Here is a 20,386-nt window from a genome sequence, read left to right as displayed (position 1 = left end):
ACAGCGTTGTATTACATTTAACAAATTCAAACGAGAGCTCATCAACACCCACATTTCACACACTTCTTTAGCTGCGACTTGTCAAACTCGTTACCTGCTCACAGTATTTATGGAGTCAGCTGGTGGAGGACTCCAGAGAACTAACTCTCACACATTTGCATGCACACACACACACACGCACGCACGCACACACGCACGCACGCACGCACGCACACACACACACATATGACCAAACTGTCTCTGTGCACTTTCATCCTATAGCGGCAACATAATTGACTTTGCACAGCCTCCTAAGACCTGCCCCACACGCTGTAATGCACAATAAGCAATACTGGCTTTAAAAGCAAATGTTTCTATTGGCAAAGTGCACCTGGGGGAATTAATTTGGAAAAGGAAGAAAAAAAACAGGGCAATTTAAAACAGAGTTGGCACACTAAGATTTATGGCTTCCAAAGAAACACAGAACAATTGATTATAATGGAACAAAGAACATTGGGTGACGTTATCAACGCCAAGGAGGGACTGAGTGATTATACGTAATGTGTTAATGCCAAAAGACAAGTAATGCCAAAAGACAATGGGCCTCATTCACCAACCGTTCTTACGAAGAAATCTTCTTACGCACTTTTTACGAAGATTCTGGCATACACTAATGTTTTCTTAACTTGGATTTGTTCTTAGCTAAGAACAAAATCTACGAACACCGAAAAGCACTCTTACGCACATTTGAGTGATAACAATTTGCTACAAATGATTACTTACTGCATTTTATTTAATTCTACAGTCGTTTACAATGATAGTATTGTACTGTAATGTATTTCTGATCATTTGTTGAAAAAAAATGAACTAAACTGATTAAATCATGCGTTATTTGGTGATTAATCGCTATTTATAGGGCCAAAATGCAGTGGTAGAATGTAACAAAGTACAAATTCTTCGTAACTGTACTTAAGTACATTTTTCACGTATCTGTACTTTACTTAGCGATAAGTAGACTCAATAGTGCATAGCCTACTTTTTACTTTTACTTTGTTACATTTTGCAGCAATTATCTATACTTTCTACTCCACTACGTTTCTACAATGTTCCGTTACATTTTCTGATCAGTTTCCCCCCTGCCAAAACGTCTTCCTGACCGTCACACGTTTGTCTCACCAGTAAAGTTTGGTTGCCATAGATACTGTATATATGGGGCACCGCTGATCCAAGCCGGCTCTGGTGCTGCAGAGCCCGGGCGCAGCGCCGCTGACCCTCGGTAATACAACCTCCGGTAAAAGTGAAAATGTTTGTTTTATATTATTCCCGTTTTTAAATCATAGTTACCATCTATTTCTCTCCACAGCGTCGTTTACTATCCGCCAGGCTGCGTAAGACGCGTTCATATCTCATTTATTTGGCTGGACCTCTTCACATCTTCCCATTTGCGCTGCTTCACACACTTTATTTGCTTACTTGCATGGTTAAAGAAAATAAAATACATCCATGAATAAAACCAACCGCATTCCGATTCTAACAACACATTTCCGTTTTATGCTGGTTAGGATAGGAACTTCAAGCCAGGCCTTGTTTGTGGTAGTGGACATATTCTACTTTTACTAAAGTAAATATGTCTCTGGTTATTTGTACTTTTATTTAAGTTCTGAGATTCAGTACTTCCTCCACCGCGGCTCCGACAATCTCCGAAAACCTGTCTCCCAGGAGGTGCACAGGAAGCGTCATGGGAATTTGCGGGGCGTTTTCTTATGCTAATTGGGAACAACTGGCACGCGCTTTCAGTTACGAAGATGTGGGATTCATCAATCCTAAGAACACAGGTGCGAACAAATCTGCTGTTTAAGAACACGTCATGAATCCGACGTAGACTTTTCTTAGGAACCTTCTTAAGAACATATTTAAGAGAAAACTTAGGAAGATATTGGTGAATGAGGCCCAGTGTTATTATGAAACAATTGAGCGGAAGATATACAGAAATTAATAAATACATAAATTACACTGAATTGGCCAGAAAGCTTAATGTGTCTGTGGAGATGTTTGTGTCTCTCTGATTCAGAAAATTTCCACCACCACTGCCTACTTATTTCCACTCCATCCTGTCCTGTCTCATGCTGTTCTTTCCTGCCTGGTCCTGTTCTGTCCTCTCCGATCTCTGCAGGAAGAGCTTGAGTCGATACACAGGCCGGTCAGTGCAGCAGATGTGACAGTGCTATATGGTCCAGTAATTCTCCAGGGTTTGGTGTGGAGAAAGGGTAGGACAAAAAACTGACATGCTGAGAAAATATTTTCAGTGACAGCTCACTGCTGTGGAGGAGTACAGTTAGACTCTATTAGCTGCAAGCTACTACTGTATCTATGCAGCAGAAATGCAAAACCCACAACAAAATGTTCCTTAAATCAGTCCCATGGGAGTATTAAACTGGACTACAGCTGTATGGAGCTAAGTCTGTGCAAAGAAATGCCACAGACCATCTTTGGTCTGACATTTAAAGTGATTTCATTTAAAAATAACCTTGAAAAGTAATTTCATGTTTAAATAAAAATTTGCATCTAATATGATTTTGAATTAACTTCTAATTGTTATTTGGGGAGCTGGCAGTCTTATTGTTGAGCTCATTAAGATAATACGGGAGAGAAGAGCTGTTTCCCCTGACTCTGCAGGCTTTTATTATTACATACAGAGAGATTTCCCCCAGGGAAAAGATCTGGAGGATTGCCGTAAGCCTTGAAAACAGAAGTCAGCAAACTGCAACACATCCACCATTATGAAGAACTGAAATAGCTCACGTTTACAACTTTTAGTTAATATTTGCACTGATTACAGGGACTTTATCAGGAAACAGTTCTATGTACTTGGCCGTGTTTAAAGCAGGACACCAGTTAGAGTCAAGTGTGTAAATCAACAGGAGTAATACATCACACGATGACAGAGCTGTAGCACAAGTGGGTGATAGACCTTTAGCTATAGCATATAAGACTTACCTCATTAACCTCACTGTTTGCTGATGTAATCTAGCTTCTGGGTTGCTGAGCAGTCTGTTTCAAGCCAGCAGGGTCAGATGGCACTTTAGCTGGTGTTTTTTTGACTCAGTTTAGAGTTGTAACAAGGTAGTGTATATCTGATTAGAGTCGAGAGCAGGTGTAAAGAACACACTTTCCACAAAATATCTTGGAGGTAAAGTGCACATTTAATACCTTCATTGCTTTTCCTGTCTAACATTCAACCTCGTTTTCTAAAGCGATGCTCTCCCAAAACAGATGATGGTTCCATTTGATTGCAAATACTACATGTATCCCCACACTTTCTCTTACCATCTTGCTTATTAGACAATCCAAAGTATATAGTGTAATAGTCATAAGTAGAGTATAAAGTTAAGAATGAAGGGTCTTCCTGTCTGTAGAGCCAATTACACCCCATTACATGGTAGGTGGATGAACTGTAATGGGGCCCGACAGGCATCGACATGGTCCTCACTTTGTCAGCCATGTCTAACCGCATTTATTAGTATCTTGTTGACTTTTGTCTCTCAGTGTTACCTTTATGTCAATGGACGTGCAAGGTAAGTGCAACTGTCACTAGTGGACAGTCTATTTGCGGCTATTTATCTGCCATAAAATCCACCCTAAAGCCTTAATCCTGCACCCATCTCCGTGTGTCTGACTAGCTTGTCTGTGGCCTGCTTTCATTGTATTTGAGGCCTGAGGTCTAGTCAGCTCTGGGACAAGTATAAAAAGTAAAAGATGCCCTTGAAAAAGTTACTTGATACCAGGAATTGTAGTAGGTATAGGTCTGTTTTATTAGAAATGTTTGACTCGGCATCAGCACTTCCCGAATTCATTTGTTGTTGCGAAGCATAAGGCAATCAGCTGCACAGTTGCCTTTGAAGTCTCTGTTTTCATGACATTTTAATGCACTTTCTGTCATATCATGTGTGGAGAGGGAAAGGGAAGTTTGTGTTATATGAAATCAGCTATTTTACTTTTGGTCGCAATTGCACCAACTTATGTTTATGTATTTCAGATAATCAGTCTAAGTTATTAGAGACTGGGTGTTGTGGTGTTGTGCACCCACACAAACTAGTGTCATACACTTAAGTTTAGTTTCAGTGCTGCTACAGACATGGGCACGTGGACCTGGGACCTGGTGTCATTTAATTCGTTGCCGAAGGGAAACTTAATTACTAAACAGGAACAATGTGTCTCATAGATTGGCCCACATGAATGAGCTCATTAAATTGAAATACTAACCGACAATAACAACTGGGAAATATCAAGTTGTTCTGAGACATTAAGTGTGCTTCTTCATTAATATTATGTTAAGACTGAAGGTGCAGATTAAATCATGTTTGCATGGTTTGAAACATTATATTGTGCAGAGGTTCTCAATCTTGGAGTTGGTATCTCACATGGGGGTGACTTGATTTGGGGACGGGGGATGTAGGAAATTTGTAAAACAGAAATATTTGATTCATATATTTAAACAAAAGAGTTGACTTGGCATACATTTTGCTTTCTATATCATCCATGTATAGTTTAGGAATATAATACAAATCTATGCTATACTTAGATTCACATAACTTCATCAAAATGTGCAGACCTGAAAACGGGATCATGGGCCAGAAAAAGTAAAAGTTTAGAACCCTGATTTAGGGATTTCTGTTGTGTGTAAGCTTTAGCTACTGTATCAAACAATGTTTACGGGAAGGGGGAAGTCTCAAAAATAGCGCAGGGGATGTTCACTCCTAAATCAGTGCTGCATTGAGGTCTCCCAGTCCATCCAGCCAAGTTTAGCCCAAGCAAGGCCCTCAGCGCATGCTCCACCTGACCCAATTATATCCAATCTGAGGGGAAAGATAGCCCACTTTGATCTACACGAGACCGTCAGCCAAGCTCAAGCTGACTGGTCTGACACTAAATGCTTATTTCTGCTAGACATTCAGGACAGATGTGTTTTGAGTGCTGCTTAAAGAGTCAAACTTTGTGTGCGATCACAGGGTATGTGTGTATGTGCATGCACACGTGCTTGGAACATCAGGCGAGCAGTGTGTAACCTACAAAGTAAGCCGTGGCCCCTTTTTTCTTAAAAAAGATCGTCCTTGGTGAGGTGGCGATAGGGAGGATCAAGCTGAAACGCAGATCAAAGGAGCAGCATGTTTATTGTGAAATAGAGAGCTGGGAGTGATTATTTTAATCATCCACTTACTTACTGATTAGCAGTGTTATCGTTTTTTGTTTGATTAACATCAGATATGCAATTTGACTAACAGGCGTCTGTTTGTGTTGGATAGGAGAAGTTCCCCTCCCCCGCTGAGGGAGATGCCAGAATGGGTGCATGGAGGATGAATCTATTGCTGGTATTGTTATCTGCCTGTAAAATGAATGAAGGGCGCCATGATTATCAGTTAAGCATTTGCATTTCATCTGATTTTATCAATCACAGATTTAATTACAACTTGAAAATGCTGAGCCCTGTCATCGCAACAGGAAGGCATACAAATCAATGTTTGAGTTCCTCAATACATTTGAATCCTTATTTTCTACGTTTTAGAGAACATAGACATTAAAACTTAAATGATTTGTCCACTGTATTGTGCTTTTGAGTTACCTTTAAAGGGGTGATAGAATGGTTATATATGGTATTTCATGCTGTTCCTTAAGGTCTCCTAATAGGGTATGTAACATTGGTTGGGCTGAAAATGTCTCTTTTGCTGTTTTACTCTGTTAAATGGGACTGGACTGAAACGAGAGCTTTTCTGCCTTATATGGTCTGCTCATGAATATTTAGATGAGCTGCACGCTGATTGGTAGAGCTTAGCAGCACACACACACACAGACACACACATACATTCCCCTCTGTGCCCATGTTCATCCTCCTGTGTGTCAAACACACACACACACACCAATGCTTTCGACACCAGTCCCTGAAGATCCATGTTGAAAAAAAATTTAACATACCGTGAAACGCCGCCGGTAGGCAGCTCCTGCACACCGCCCATTGGGAGTCCACTGCGCCATAGATTTAAATCCACACGTCCCGCTCAATTGTCCGATATCTACTCCTTTTCTCTGGGCCAGTATTCCGTATCTCCTGAGAGAGCTCCAGCCAGCGTGCAGCGGGGTCTTACAGTCCAGGCAGAAAGCCAGCGATCCGGGCAGGCACTGCGCCGCTGTCACAGCATAGGCTAGGCTACTGTGGAGCTGCTGAACTCCGAAACAGTCGTACTAAATTTGCAATTAGCCATACATTTTTGTAAAACGGCCCATATTTGAGCTTTATGTAGTTGATTTCTTGCATAAAAAAGTCTCAGAAGGGAATTTAGTAATGCTACAGCAGACGAACAATGTATAAAGTGTCTGAGATTTGCGCGACCTAGATTTAGAAGACTAACTGACCTCAGATTAGTTAGTGGCCCCTTTTGGGACGTTACAAAGATGGAAGGTAGAGCCAAATGAGAAGGAGTTCAGAAGTTGACGTCAACTTTTAGCTTTGTTCAGATTCGCCCGTTTTCAGCAGCAGCAGTTTCAAATTGTGAGATTTGCAGAGGAAAGAGGTATCAATGGGATTTTGAGGTTCTATGTATGTCTTATTTACCCACCAAACTGTCGTTTTTCAACTATGACTAGGTAAAATCGGTTTTGCATTCTATCACCCCTTTAATGAGTGCTGATGCTACAGACACAGTCATGGTACCCAATTCTCATACCCCAGCTTGGCCCTTCCCCCTTAAACTCCTACGTCAGAGCACCACCCCCAGACCTGATGGCTAGTGATGCACCATTCATATAAACCAAGCACCCTCTCCCCCCCTGTTTAGTGACTCATCCCATCCATCCTGTGTTGGAGTAGGCTTAGAGTGTTCTTGACGGTTCCTCATCACTGGCAGCGTGAAAGAGGCCGAAGGGTGGAGACCCAGTGAAAGAGAGGGATATAGAGGACAGAACTTGGCCGCTCCACTTTTGCAGGACGTAAAAGTGGGACAATCTGTTCCTTGGATCCTCTCCAATTCTACTTTCCGGGGACCGATACACTGAAAATATATCTATACTCATGCTCTGTCCTACATAGGGAGAGAGTGAATGAGAAGAGGAGGAAGAGAGATTGACAAAAAGAGGAACTGACTGTCCATTAAGGTCTTTATAGTATATATTCATTTAAGACTTGCCAAAAGACACTGTCACATCAGCTATCACAGCAAACTCTACAGAGTACTGACAGTAAGATATTTTAACAGAAGATAATTTATATTGATATTTTTATGAATATAATACAATTCAGTGAAAGTGACACATTCAAATCAGTTCAACAGATCCAACATTATTTTTCATTGTGCATAATTTGCATCGTAGTAAACTTGAGTTTGACTTATTAGCCAAAAACATGCATAATGTTTTATTTATATGGAAACTCCAAGGACTAAAATAAACCAAATGAGACGTGAAGTCATTACTACAACTTTGCTGCGCTTTGCAAAAAGCAAGATGTACAGATAAGATCTCAGAAAAGACAAAGACGAATAGAGACGAGAGATATCAGCAACCTCTCTGCAAATCTCTCCATCCATCCATCTTAGCTGTCCAGGTGCTCAAGGAGGGTATCCATTTCTGTCCTCGTTATCATGATTAATCAGTTCCTGATTCTTCATCTTGCTCTCCCTCCATTTCCTTACTGTCTGTGGATCCATGTCGGCCCAGATCTATCGAAAGCCTCTCTCTGAGCCTCTACATGGCTTCTACTCATCAGAAGTCAAGCTGCTCTATCGGTCTCCCATGGGTAGGCCGACTCGCCAACTTCTGAAATCTTCAGACGTCCCTGTTTTCTACTCTTATATTACATGACTGACCCAAGTGTTGAGACAGGAGCTCATAAGCACAGGAAAAACAATTGTATGACAAAATTACATAATGTAGTTATGTAAAAAAGTGGAATAAGCCTTAAGTCTTGCTGACATTACAAGCAACCAGTGAGTGGCTGAAATAAAAGAAGAGATTCAGTGTAAGACAGTGAAAAATGAGTTTTCTGCCTCTGGCAGAAGATGGAGAAAGACTGTTCTTGTCAGGAGAGTGAAATTCATACATCTCTACCACCACTGTTCTCCCAAGAGAAAGAAAAGTCAAGAGTAGTTGTATAGCTGATGGCCAGCACAGGGACAGGAGAGCCAAACAGCTGGCAAAAGTGGCAGAGCGTAGGAGTTGAGTGATGTGACGGGGAAGGCAAAAGCGACACGAGTTGCGACGTACATAATGAGTTGTACAGGCTGAGGAGAATGTTTCAGGAGGTGTGATTGGAGTTGCCATAGTTAGAATGTAAAATCAAACAGCACTCTAAACATGACTCTATCCCTCCTGTCATCCTGTTTATATCCTCACGTTACTGTTGATTTTGGCTCAGTTCTCCACTTACTCTCATTCCTTTTCCAGTCACGGCTGTCCTCACCCTGCTTTTTTTCCCTCAATCTGATTACTCTGCTTTATGCTAACTACAACTCTCACTGTCTTCCTCTCTTGTGTATTCCCCTTTCACTTTTACATCCCAATTATTAGGCTCCTGTCTACGCTCAGCCTGTCCTTCGAATTCCTTATCTTGCCTAGTGCAGACTCAATGTTGTTCAATATTTGATGAGACTTTGTTCATGAATCAACCTCCTCTATTCCCTCCTGGTGTACTTGAATGATAGTGTTAATCTCCCAAACTTTGTGAGTGTTAACACACTGCTCTTTGTCAGCTTTTGATAAGAGAGGTTTTCGGCCTAAATGTGATACATGTGAACATTTTAATCATCCATACAACAGTGGCCAGTGGTTGGTCCTGTAGTGTGATATTCCCTATGAATACAGGCCATTGGTAACAGCTGAGCTTTATTGTGATTATTAATAAGCGCTGAGACCCTTAAATGTACTGCCAGCGCTAGAAAAGTTTGTTTGCCAGCCACACACTTTCTCCAAAACCTTTATTTATGCATTTATCACATCACGTTCCCCTAATGTATCGTAAGTGGTCAGATACTTTTTTCCTCCAGTTTTCTCTTTCTTTCCTCACTGGTTCACTTGCTCTGACAGACGCTGTGTTTGTGTTGAAGTGGCCCACCCTATCACTGACAGAGCATCTTGGGGAATCGACCACAGCCAGCCCTGATCCCTCTGTGGTATCGCTCTTTCGCCCAGAAATGCTCGACTAGCAGACTTCCTTTAGGTCATTGAGACATTAACAGACCAGGCTTGGATTGTTTTGCATACATCCGGTCAATCATCCAAACACTGCTGACTTTGTAATTATTGCTTTCAAAATATGGTTGTCTTGGAAGATGCAGTAACTGCCGTTTGGATTGTCCCATTGCATGAAACAAACCATGATAGGTAGCTGCAGGGATTGGCCATTGGCCAGGTTTTGTACATACTGACCAATTTCTTGGTCAGTCTCTCTTTATCACTTTATATTTTTACAGTCTCTCTTTATCACTTTATATTTTTACAAGTTCTAAAAATGTATTGATTCCATTTCCCTAAACCCTGACCCTAATTCAACCCAGTGGTTCTCAACCTGAGGGACCCCGACAAGGGGTCACAAGATAAGTTGGGGAGTCGCAAGATGAATAACGGTACAGGAAAGCAGAAAAAAACATATTTCTGCAACCCAAAGTTAAGCTTATGTTCTCAGACTTCTTTTTTTGTGAACTGTGAACAGATTGCAAGGAGTCACAAGCCAAAAAGGTTGCCTGAACCCATAAACAAAATCCTGAGCCTAACTCTAATGCCTAACATTACTTAATACTAGAAAAAACTCTAACCTCAACCAACCAGCCAACCTGCATACCCTTGGAGTTTTCTTGGTCCTCACAAAGGACTACAAAGGCATGCAGACACATTTTAAACTGTTCAACAATCAGAGGTGGAGCCAAAGTTGAAAAACCAGCACCTTTTTTTGTTTTCAAGCTAAAAAAACAAACAAAGCAGTCCTCTTGTTACAGTATTTTGAATATGGGTATGCTATGACCTCTTCATCAAATGTTTCTGTTGGATCTCTGGCTATTGGCTAGCTTCTTCATCTCAACGTTATTATTCATGTCAATTACAGGCCACTGTAAGCTGTGCCAGACACCTGTCGATGCCCTTGGTCACCGATAGAGGTTTATAAGTCAAAAGTCATAGATCACTTACTGCTCCTTTAACCTTCATTGGCACCATGTTTTCTACATATTTTACTAAAAACCGATTGACTCTTAAAGTATCTGCATGTTGGTGATCCTTGATTGAATGAGATTAGATCTGTGTCCTAATTTCATCTGATATTTTATTGAGTTCCATCTGTCCTGATACCCATCTATTTCAGACTCCCAACTCATATGATATTCAGAGCACCAAACTGGGAGATTCCCTGCGTCATTCACCATCATTAAGGCGGCTGTTGGCAATGGTCCAGATCTGCATGATGGCAAAGCCCCTGTAGCCAGACTTCACCACAAAAAAAACAGGGCAGAACATATGGAGGCACCAGTATGCCAAATCTGAAACACACTGAAAAAAATGAAACCACCTTAAAGCAAAAAATCCACCCAAAGACACTGTTTTAAAATAACTGTTGTATTTGTGGGTCAATTTTATTGTTTGATAGTACTTTCTTCTCCCTGCAGATAACTGGCCAAATGCAGATGACCTGACATCATGTCAATCAGGATATTTTTTTTAATGTAATGTCAGTTGAGGAAAATGCTTCAGCTATCTGAATCATCGATAGTTATGATCCTCCAGTTTTTATTAAGGGGCCTGCACTTCAAATTAAATTAAATTTGGCATATTCTCGAATTATATCAACAACTGCACACTTCTGGATACTTTTGCTGCGTAAAACCCCTTTAAATCTGGAACGGGGACCAATTTTAAATTATCCAAATAACATCCTCCTTAATGGTGTCCAGGCTGGATAAAACTTACAAGTAGTGGAAGAACAGAGCATGCAGAGATGTGGCAGATAGAACTCCTAAAAGTCAATAACCCCTATGTATTAGAACTAATAGAGTTTAACTAAAAACACAGAGCCCAAAATGATTTACATATACTGTATGTAACCAAACAGTTTGCACCTACTCCAGCTGAGGGTGTGCTAGAGGGTATCAAAAAAAGGTCTGTAGAATAAGTGACATATTGACATGTCATAGACTTTCTACACTGCAACAATCAATGCACCAGCCCTATGTTTTTCTTTTTTGCAAATCCATGAACTCGCCTTGTCAAATAAACCAACTTTTATTTGGTTGAAAGTATACCGCCAGCCATATTGTTGTTATTAAAGCTGTTAGAGCTGCATCGAACTTTGTGCAACAAGTTCAGCCATGTTTCTGGAGGTTGTCACAAAGTATTGTGGGAAAACTATTACCTTGCTGAACCATGTCAACATGCTCAAGGCAGTGAGTACACCAAGAGGTCAGTCACAACACCTCATTTAGAGCAGCATCACAATGACTGATGATGTCTAACAGTGTACATGTATCTGAGGGTGGAATTTTTTCTTTATGGAGCTCACATTTAGCTGTTAGCCCTGGGCTGTGCCTCAGACATAGGTCGGCTCCATTACGTAGCAATGATCTTGACCTCATGTGAAGCTAAATTTCATATCCAAGTCATTCTCTTCTGCCATGAACCTGTGATGCAAATTCATAGAGTTTATATATAGCCTGTCTTTCATCAGCCTGCTATTCCCCGTTGGATTCCCAGTGGCTAAATGGAAAATGTGGACCAGCTGTGTGCTCATTCACACATGTGGATTTATTAGCATTGCCGGTGGCTAGTTTTCTATTATTGCACGTGTCTTTTTACATACTTTCTAATTTTTTTGCTAAGTTCACTCTACAGTATTAATGTAATGCTCAGAGTTAAATGACCAAAGTTTACTCCCTTCTCTGCCTGTTTCCCACAGCATGTTTCTAAGGATGAAGCCAGTCTCATGGGATAGCCATGTTTTGTCTCCATGACAGCTATGTCACTCAGCCCTCTCGGCAGTGACCCCCTGCACAGCAAAGGATGCTGGGAAATAACGAGCACTTTTATCCCGGTCAGGATGACAAAGATGGGGAGGATGAGGAGGAGGAAGAGGAGCAGGGAAGAGAAAACAGAGAAGGGGAAGATGGACGTAACACGGAGAATGGAGGGTTAGAGGGTCTAGAGGAGAAGGAAATGACGGGAGGACGACAATCCTGGGAAGGGAAAGGTGGCGAGGTGGTGAAACCAGCAGCCATTGTGGTCGGTAGACAGAGAGCAGACCGACCACTGAGGCCGGGCAACCTGGTCAACCGGGGTATTGCATACATGTCCAATCAAGCCCTGCTACATCATCAACCAGCCAATAAGCAACAGCAGCATCTCATTGGAGGCAATCAGCAGCCTCATAACGCAGGCCTGAATGCGCTGCAGAAGAGACGAGCTCTCATGGAGCGCAGCATGACCACAGTGACTCCCATGGACGACACTTTCCTGACCATGATGGTGTTCCGCATTGGAATTCCTGATATCAAACAAACAGTAAGTGCATGTTCTCATAAAAAACACTACAGTTTATGCAAACATTTCATAAAACAAACTACACACGGTTCTTCTTGACCCTTAATCTGACGCTGATATAAATCTACAAAACCTGGAATCCAAAGATTCAGTAAAGTCAAGGCAGACAAAATTAATGTAGCACAGGTCAGTTCCTCATATCTAAAATTTGTGAGAAAAATAAGTAAAAATGTTGTCGAGCTCCAATCAAAATCTAACATTTAAAAGAAAAAAAAAGTCTCCCTTGCAAACAGGGCACTGACTGGAGGTCTTTCCAAATGAGGAAGTAGTTCAAGCCAATTCTCTGTGGTATAACTGCCTCAGAGAGAGAGAGAGAGAGAGAGAGATTACTTCAATTCGACAAACTGAATTTCTCTACAAATTAAGGATAGCTCAGGCTACTTTACAATGTTAAGGCAATGATGCATTTGTAAGCTTTACGATTCTCATCTTTGTGCAAGTACAGACAAAACCAAACTTTTTTTCAATAATTTTACTGCAGTGTTTTCCTCTTCATCTGTTTCAAATTAGTTGCTGAGAAGAACCCATGGGTGCTTGCTACATACAGTACATTTTATTTTACATCAGCCAAATAGTTTGCACAAATGTACAAACACATCTCTCATTTCAAAGCATTTTCATTCCAGTCATACAGGGGATTAATCCCAAAAGGAAATAGGAAAAAACACAGAGCTTGTCTTGTGTTGAGCAACCTGCCAGGGCAGACATTCAGTCAACACCATGTAAGCATCTACCTTGGGTCAGGTATGGTCATAATTACTTTCCAAAACTGAAGTCGTATCAATTCACACTTACGGCAGCTTTCCGCTGTACTGCAGTGACAGGTGAGAATTGGCCCGCCCACACACGCCATATCCAGGTGAGAATGATAAATGGACAATCTTCCCTTCTCCATTTTCAACTCCCTGAACATGCTGACTGTTCTACATGTCAGCTAATCTGCCCTCAATATAACAGTAATTGCTAATTATCTAATAGGTTTTTAATGAGTTTGGGGAGAGCTGGGAAAGTGAGAGACTCTGGGAAAGAAGGGATATGTGGGAGTCATATGTGTTGCTCCTAGGTCTCCATCAGCCACAGGCATCATATTCAGCTCTGTAAACCACTGACAAACAGACCTTGCAGCTGAAATAATATTGAGTTGAATTAGGCGAGATGAAGAGAGGGAGAGAGTATTAGGAGCTTGTAAAGAGAGTGAGGGGGGGAAATAAATGCTCTGAAGAGAGAGATGGGGAATGAATAAGAAACAAGGAAGATGTATGCATTTACAAAAACCATAATACTGCACAGTGAAGGTCCAAATAACTCTCCTGAGTGGGGACAACTACTGCCAGAAAATCCTTGATTGTATAAAACGGAACGATGGGTAAAAGTGTCACTGTAATATACAGTGTACATTACATTAGACTTCTCTCCCAATGATTAGCCACTCAATGTCTCTTTCTAACACACGCACGCACATACGCATGCACGCACATCCTCATCATGTGGTCTACCTCCCAGGGACCACCAAGACATTGCTACGGCAACGGGTGCCTGCCTTCACTAATGAACTGGTTGCCATGCCAATGGAGTTGGCAACACTATTAAATAGTGCAACCTAGCGGGGGGTGTGGGCTCGAGGGGAGGGGGGGGGGGCAAAAGGGACATGAAAGTGTGCTGAGCTGTGCAATTTTACTTACAGTTCTCTGAAATGGAACAATAGCATTGATGCATACATCTCATTCAGACCTCCCAGGCCTGTTGTTAAAGCCCTACCCCGGTCAGCTCTGTCCTCGGGCTCCAGACTTTAATAAGAAAAGGACAGAAAAGATGGTCTTCCTGTGTAAATGCAAGAAAATGTAATCATATGAGGAAATGGGCAGTGCACAAATCAGCGTGAAATCTAGTTAGGCATACCACATACACATGATACAGCCAAGGTATTTTTTTCATTGAGGCCAGTGAGCCTCTGGTGTATCACACACAGACATATAGTAAGAGGCGAGGGAGCTTTTCTCTTCAAGGTTTTGTTTGTTCTTTCTCTTCTGGATTGTGGCGCAAATTTGACATTATGCATGCATAGATCAAAGAAGAAAAACACGAAAGGGAAATATTTATTCCGGTATAGAATATTTACTTCTTCATTAGGGGTATAAAGAAAAAGTGATATGAACATAAATAGACCCGAATATCCTGATAGCACAGACCGTAAGGACAGCATAAGTCATCTTATTTCCACGAATGTGGCAGATGATTAATTATTTAAAAGTAATGCATTCATATTCTGCACACGCCACATTCTCATGCGTTCATCATTCACCAACTGATGTTAATGCTACATTATTAATCCATAGTAATAAAATGCTACATATAGCTAAATTGTGTGTATTAATATACTTGTGTGCACACTCAGGCAGTGGTGGAAGAAGTATTCAGATCCTTGAATTAAGTAAAAGTACTAATACTACACAGTAAAAGTACTTAAGTAAAAGTTTGTAAGTATCATCAGGAAAATGTACTTAAAGTATTAAAAGTAAAAGTACTCAATGCAGAAAGATCCTCACATTTTAGAAACTGGAAACGATCAAAACAGTTCTATGTTTGATTAGCTGGACTTGTAGGCCTATATATTGTTGGGTAGTTTAATTGATAATAAAGCATTGTATTTTTATTTTGTGTTTTGTGTGCAAAAATCTTAATTTGTAAAGTAATTAGTAACTAAAGCTGTCAGATTAATGTAGTGGAGTAAAAGGTCCAACATTTCTCTCTGAAATGTAGTGGAGTAGAAGTAGAAAGTGGCATGAAAAGAAAAGACTCAAGTAAGTAAATGTACCTCAACTTTGTACTTAAGTACAGTACTTGAGTAAATCTACTTAGTAACATTCCACCACTGCACTCAGGTTTGCACACACACACACACACACACACACACACACACACACACACACACACACACACACACACACACACACACACAACCACACAACCATTAAATGAGTTTTAATGATATTGACTCTCTCAGGGTAAGAGCTGTTTAATTTTTGAGAAAAAAAACACAAGTAGACTAAGCTCAGAGAAATAGTGTTAGACTAAGAAAGATTATAGCTTCTATTGTGAAGCCTGGCACTTAGAAGCAGAGTCGCCAACCGGGGGGGAACACTGGGTCTACTGTCCCGGGCCCTGGGTCTAAATAATCTGCTGGGGGGGCCAAACACAAACTCCTGGGCTTGAGCAAGACACATGACGGCCCTGCTTAGTAGTATTCAAACTCTTGACTTAAGTAAAAGTAAAAATACCACAATATAAAAAATACTCTATTACAAGCAAAAGTCCTGCTTTTAAAGCTTTACTGAAGATAAAGTAGGGGAGAGCAGGGTAAGTTTTCACACTGCTCATAACCAGAGGTGTGAGCCCCATACTTGAGTAAAAGTACAAGTGTTCTATCAAAAAAGTGACTTGAGTAGAAGTTGAAGTGCTCTTTAAGCACCCTACTTAAATGGAAGTACTAAAGTATTCAACATTTTTTGTACTTAAGTATTGCAAGTAGTTTATTTTAAAATGTACTACTCAAGTACTAAAAGTAAAAGTACAAGTATTGTGTTATGTAGTTATTAAAGAAAGCAGTCAAATTTTGAATATCATATTGTTGGAGTTCAACTTTTTACTTGGTATTAAGGCAGTCACAAGCTGTACATTGCTGGATATGAAGGAAGTTTCTGAAATAAACCCCAAAAGGTACATTAATGTCACAGCTGTTATAACTACTATTATCTGATATAACAGTGGGTTATTAATCACTTATTAACAAATACTGAAATAAAATGTGTGATGTAGTAGAAAGTTAGCAAGCTAGCAAAATACAGATAAACTAGCATCTTCACATCACAGGGTCAAACGGTTAACATTCAGTACACACTGCAGACTGAAACAACTCAGGAATAGCTGAAAGAGTAGCTAGAAAGAGTACAAACTTACATCGTCTCTGACTTCTGAAAAGGCGATCGCCATAATGAAAAGAAACATGACGCGATCAAGGGGATATCTTACGTAACTTACATAATTATTATTACGTAGCCGTATACCTACACACACTGTAACCTACGCAGTCTCCATAGCGTGAGGAATTCACAACAGTAACTATGCAGCACATAAAAAATGTATCCGAGTAAAAGTATTAAACTCATCGAAAATATGTACTCAAGTAAAAGTGGAAGTAGGAGAAAAAAATAATACTCCAGTAGAGTACAGATACAGCCTTTTAGTACTTAAGTACAGTAGTGAAGTAGTTCTACTTCGTTACTATACAACTCTGCTCATAACTCCACCACTAGAAGCTCTATCTCAAAAATCAAATAGCCACTTTGTGTGACTTCTTCTTCTATAGTTAACTTCCTGTTCACATGTGGTCAAGGTCGCAGGTTAGCACAATTTTCTTATTTTTCTGCTTAAAAAGTAAAAAATTTGCACTTTCAATTTTATGCAACTTTGTTAGGTATGAATGTTAAAAATAATTATTTTTCACAAAATAGAGGAGACAATAACGTATCTTTTGATACTTTAGCTGAAGTGCTATGTTGAGCTAACCTTGAGATTAAGCCAACATTAGCACACACGTCAGTTTGGGGCAAGTTGTCACATGTGACCAGCCAGCAAAGGACGAAAACGACGCAAATAAGCAATTCTTACTGACACGCCAGTGAAGACACAACTAGAAATAGAAAAGAATAAGGCTCAATCTTGCAAAAAGCTGTTTCAAAAGTAAGGGAAAATCTGGACCTACGAGGACTAAAGCAGCTAAAAGAAGAAAAATTATCAGATGATGCAGAGTGCTTCTGCCTCGTCTGTGTGGAGCCATTTTCAAACAGTCGTCCAAAAGAGACCTGCGTAAAATGTGTAAAATGAAACAAATGGGCCCATGATGCTTGCACCTTAGGCCAGGCAATTTATGTGTGCCAGAATTGTGACTCTGAAGATGAGTCTGATACAGGGCATCTGTTTAGTTCAGGTTAAACATGTTAAGTTAAGCAAGTTATCTGCAGCATTCCATGCAGTTATCATGAATCTATGTGCAAGCCAGAGAACATTAGAGTTTAAAGTTCAAAGTAAAGTGATCTTGCCACTTAATGTGTTTTGATTGAAATGTGTATTGTTTTTCCAGATTCTCTAGGCATGATTGTTTATATTTCCAGTTCTGGAAATCAATAGTCACAAATTAGTTGTGTTTTTATTTTTAGATAATCTAGTGTGACAATTTACCCGCCGATGGGGCAAATTGTCCCAAGTGCACATTCTCTATTCAACAGTCTACAACTCCGTAATGAGATAAGATATGAAAATGTTATGAATACAACATATGTTGCCAAGACTTCTTTCATTTGGTATGACATTTATACCATTGTGATGTATGGTGCTCAGTAAATGTTAGACTGTGTGTAAAGTGTGACAACATACCCCGCTCTCCCCTACAGAAGTATTATCCGCAAAATATACAAAAAGTATCAAAAGTAGATGTCATCCTTTAACTCATTATGCAGAATGGCCTCTGTTATATTATCATATGTGATTAGTTTAATATTCCTGATGTATGAACATGTAAACTAGTTAGCCATTAGCCGATTAGCTACTTGGTTAGCCAGCTGATTCTTGTTCGTGTGTAGCTATTAGCATGGTTAGAAAAAAACGTTGTCATATTTTGACTTTTTGGGGTGAACCGACCCTTTCATTTTGATACGTGGCATTTTTTCCTCTAAAAACTGACATTATTAACCATTATGATTTCCAACCCAGAGCAGGTGTGTAGATGAGAGAAACATTAGCTTCCTGCTGCCATGTGCTCTCTGTGTGTCTGTCAGAGGTGTCTCCAGTTTGACCCGGACTGCACGGTGTGGAGCGCTAAGCAGCAAATCATCTGCTCCCTCAGCGAGTCGTTGTGGGACACCTACAACTATGGCCTCTTCCAGCCGGCTGGAGATGGACGGGACGCCAAGTTCCTGGAAGAGGAGCGGGCCCTGCGAGACTACTCACAGACCTTTGAGAAAGGGGTGCCTTACCTGGAGGTATGGTCGGAGGTGGAAATAAAAAAAAAAATAACTCAGTGCAGGGGTCATAGCCAGGATTTTAGATTTACTGTAGTCTTGAGTCCAAGTATCCACGTAGCATCGACACCCCCAGGAAGATTCTGACTAGATGCTAAACTTGAAGAGTCTTAACTTTTACAGTTAACTTTTCAGTTACATTGCCTATCAATTTTATTTCCCAAAATGAAAATCTAAATGCTGTTTCTCCACAATCTGGTGACAAAATACTTGATGCATGTACTTGTTGGCCTAAAGGTTGTCAAATTTAAGTATACTAAGTCTAAAGAAATACTTAGAATCAGAATCATCATAAAATATCCAAAAAGTGTTGCTACAACCCCCCAAATTCTCACAAAAGATACAGAGGACATGACTACTGCCCTGACTAAGTGCACTCTATTACTGGACACAAAATACAGCATTGTTGTCAGCACCAAATTGCATAAATGAAAATTTGCCGATTGGTTAACACTGGCGCATTTACAGAAATGTTGATTAATGTGCATTGTCCTAATATAAATATATAAAAAAAAAATAAAAAATCATACAGGAAAAAAAAGAAAAAAAAAGAAAAAGCTTTTTGTGTGCACCTTTCCTCTTTTGCTACGTCTGTAGTTTGATGACATTAACTATTGCACTGCATCATAGTTTGAAAACGTTATTGCTCATAACTAAGTAAAAACCATAGCAATGTTCTACAATTGCAGACAAATAACTCAAAAGTTCACTTTTATTATTAGAATTCCCTTGTTCAACACAGTAAATGAATGAATCTTGACAAAAATAATATCCAACCCATGGATTTAATTTCATTCTGTGTTTTATGTAACCTACAAATTATATTATATTTCTCCACTTTTTAGGAAGTGGGCTGTGAGATGACATCAATACAAAGTTGTCATGCTGTGATACAATTATCTCACAGTGCCCTCTGGTGGTCCAGCTGCTGTAAATGTTGATGTTGCTGGGTGGGGCTGACAGAGTATCCCGCACTCTGGGTTTGGCTTCAAACCAGAGTGTTTATATTCCTGATGAGGCCTTGTAACTAAATTCTGCGCCACAGCAGAATGTATCTCGCAGCTCCGTGAGTGTATGTATTTATAACATGAGTAATGCCATTTTGAATCACTTCAATGCTTGAATTGGACCAGTATTCACGAGTACAGAGTAGTTTCTGTTAGTTTTAACTGCGTGCCACTACTTACTAATACATATATTGCATTTATTTTAATCTTCAGTATTAGGCCAGATTGCTGCTTTTATCCTGGCCAAATACACCTCTGATGCATGAAATATGCAGCGGTATTCTGGCTGTCTGAGGTGCAGTATGTGGTTCAGCTGTCAGCTGCCAGATAGTTTGCGATCCCAGTATGGTACTGATGTGGAGAAAGCACATCCGGTCAGGTGTTTTTCTTTGACATGGTCTCCCATTCAGAGAAAGCGGAAGGCAAACCCACCTAAACACAGCGCATTCACCTTTTGAAGGATGTTGTGTTTATGATTCTATGGGGTTTTTGAAGACAGATTCTCTAGAACAAATCTTTTTTATTTTACCACCTCATTAAACCATAGTATACAGTAGGTGTTAAAATAGACGTATTATCAGTGAGTGCATTATATTTTGATATATGTTAGATCCTTTGATGTATATACATTTTATTTAGACTATCTCTGTAGGGAACCTTTCCATAATGTTGTCAGACACTTAGAATAACAATCTCAGTCAGTGGCTCATGTAGTTTTTTGCTGTGGTTAAAAGAAAACTGCCCAAGATACCTTTA

Source organism: Perca flavescens, chromosome 21 (assembly GCF_004354835.1).
Source record: "Perca flavescens isolate YP-PL-M2 chromosome 21, PFLA_1.0, whole genome shotgun sequence".
NCBI classification, from domain to species: domain Eukaryota; kingdom Metazoa; phylum Chordata; class Actinopteri; order Perciformes; family Percidae; genus Perca; species Perca flavescens.
Note: the sequence above shows the minus strand (reverse complement) of the source record.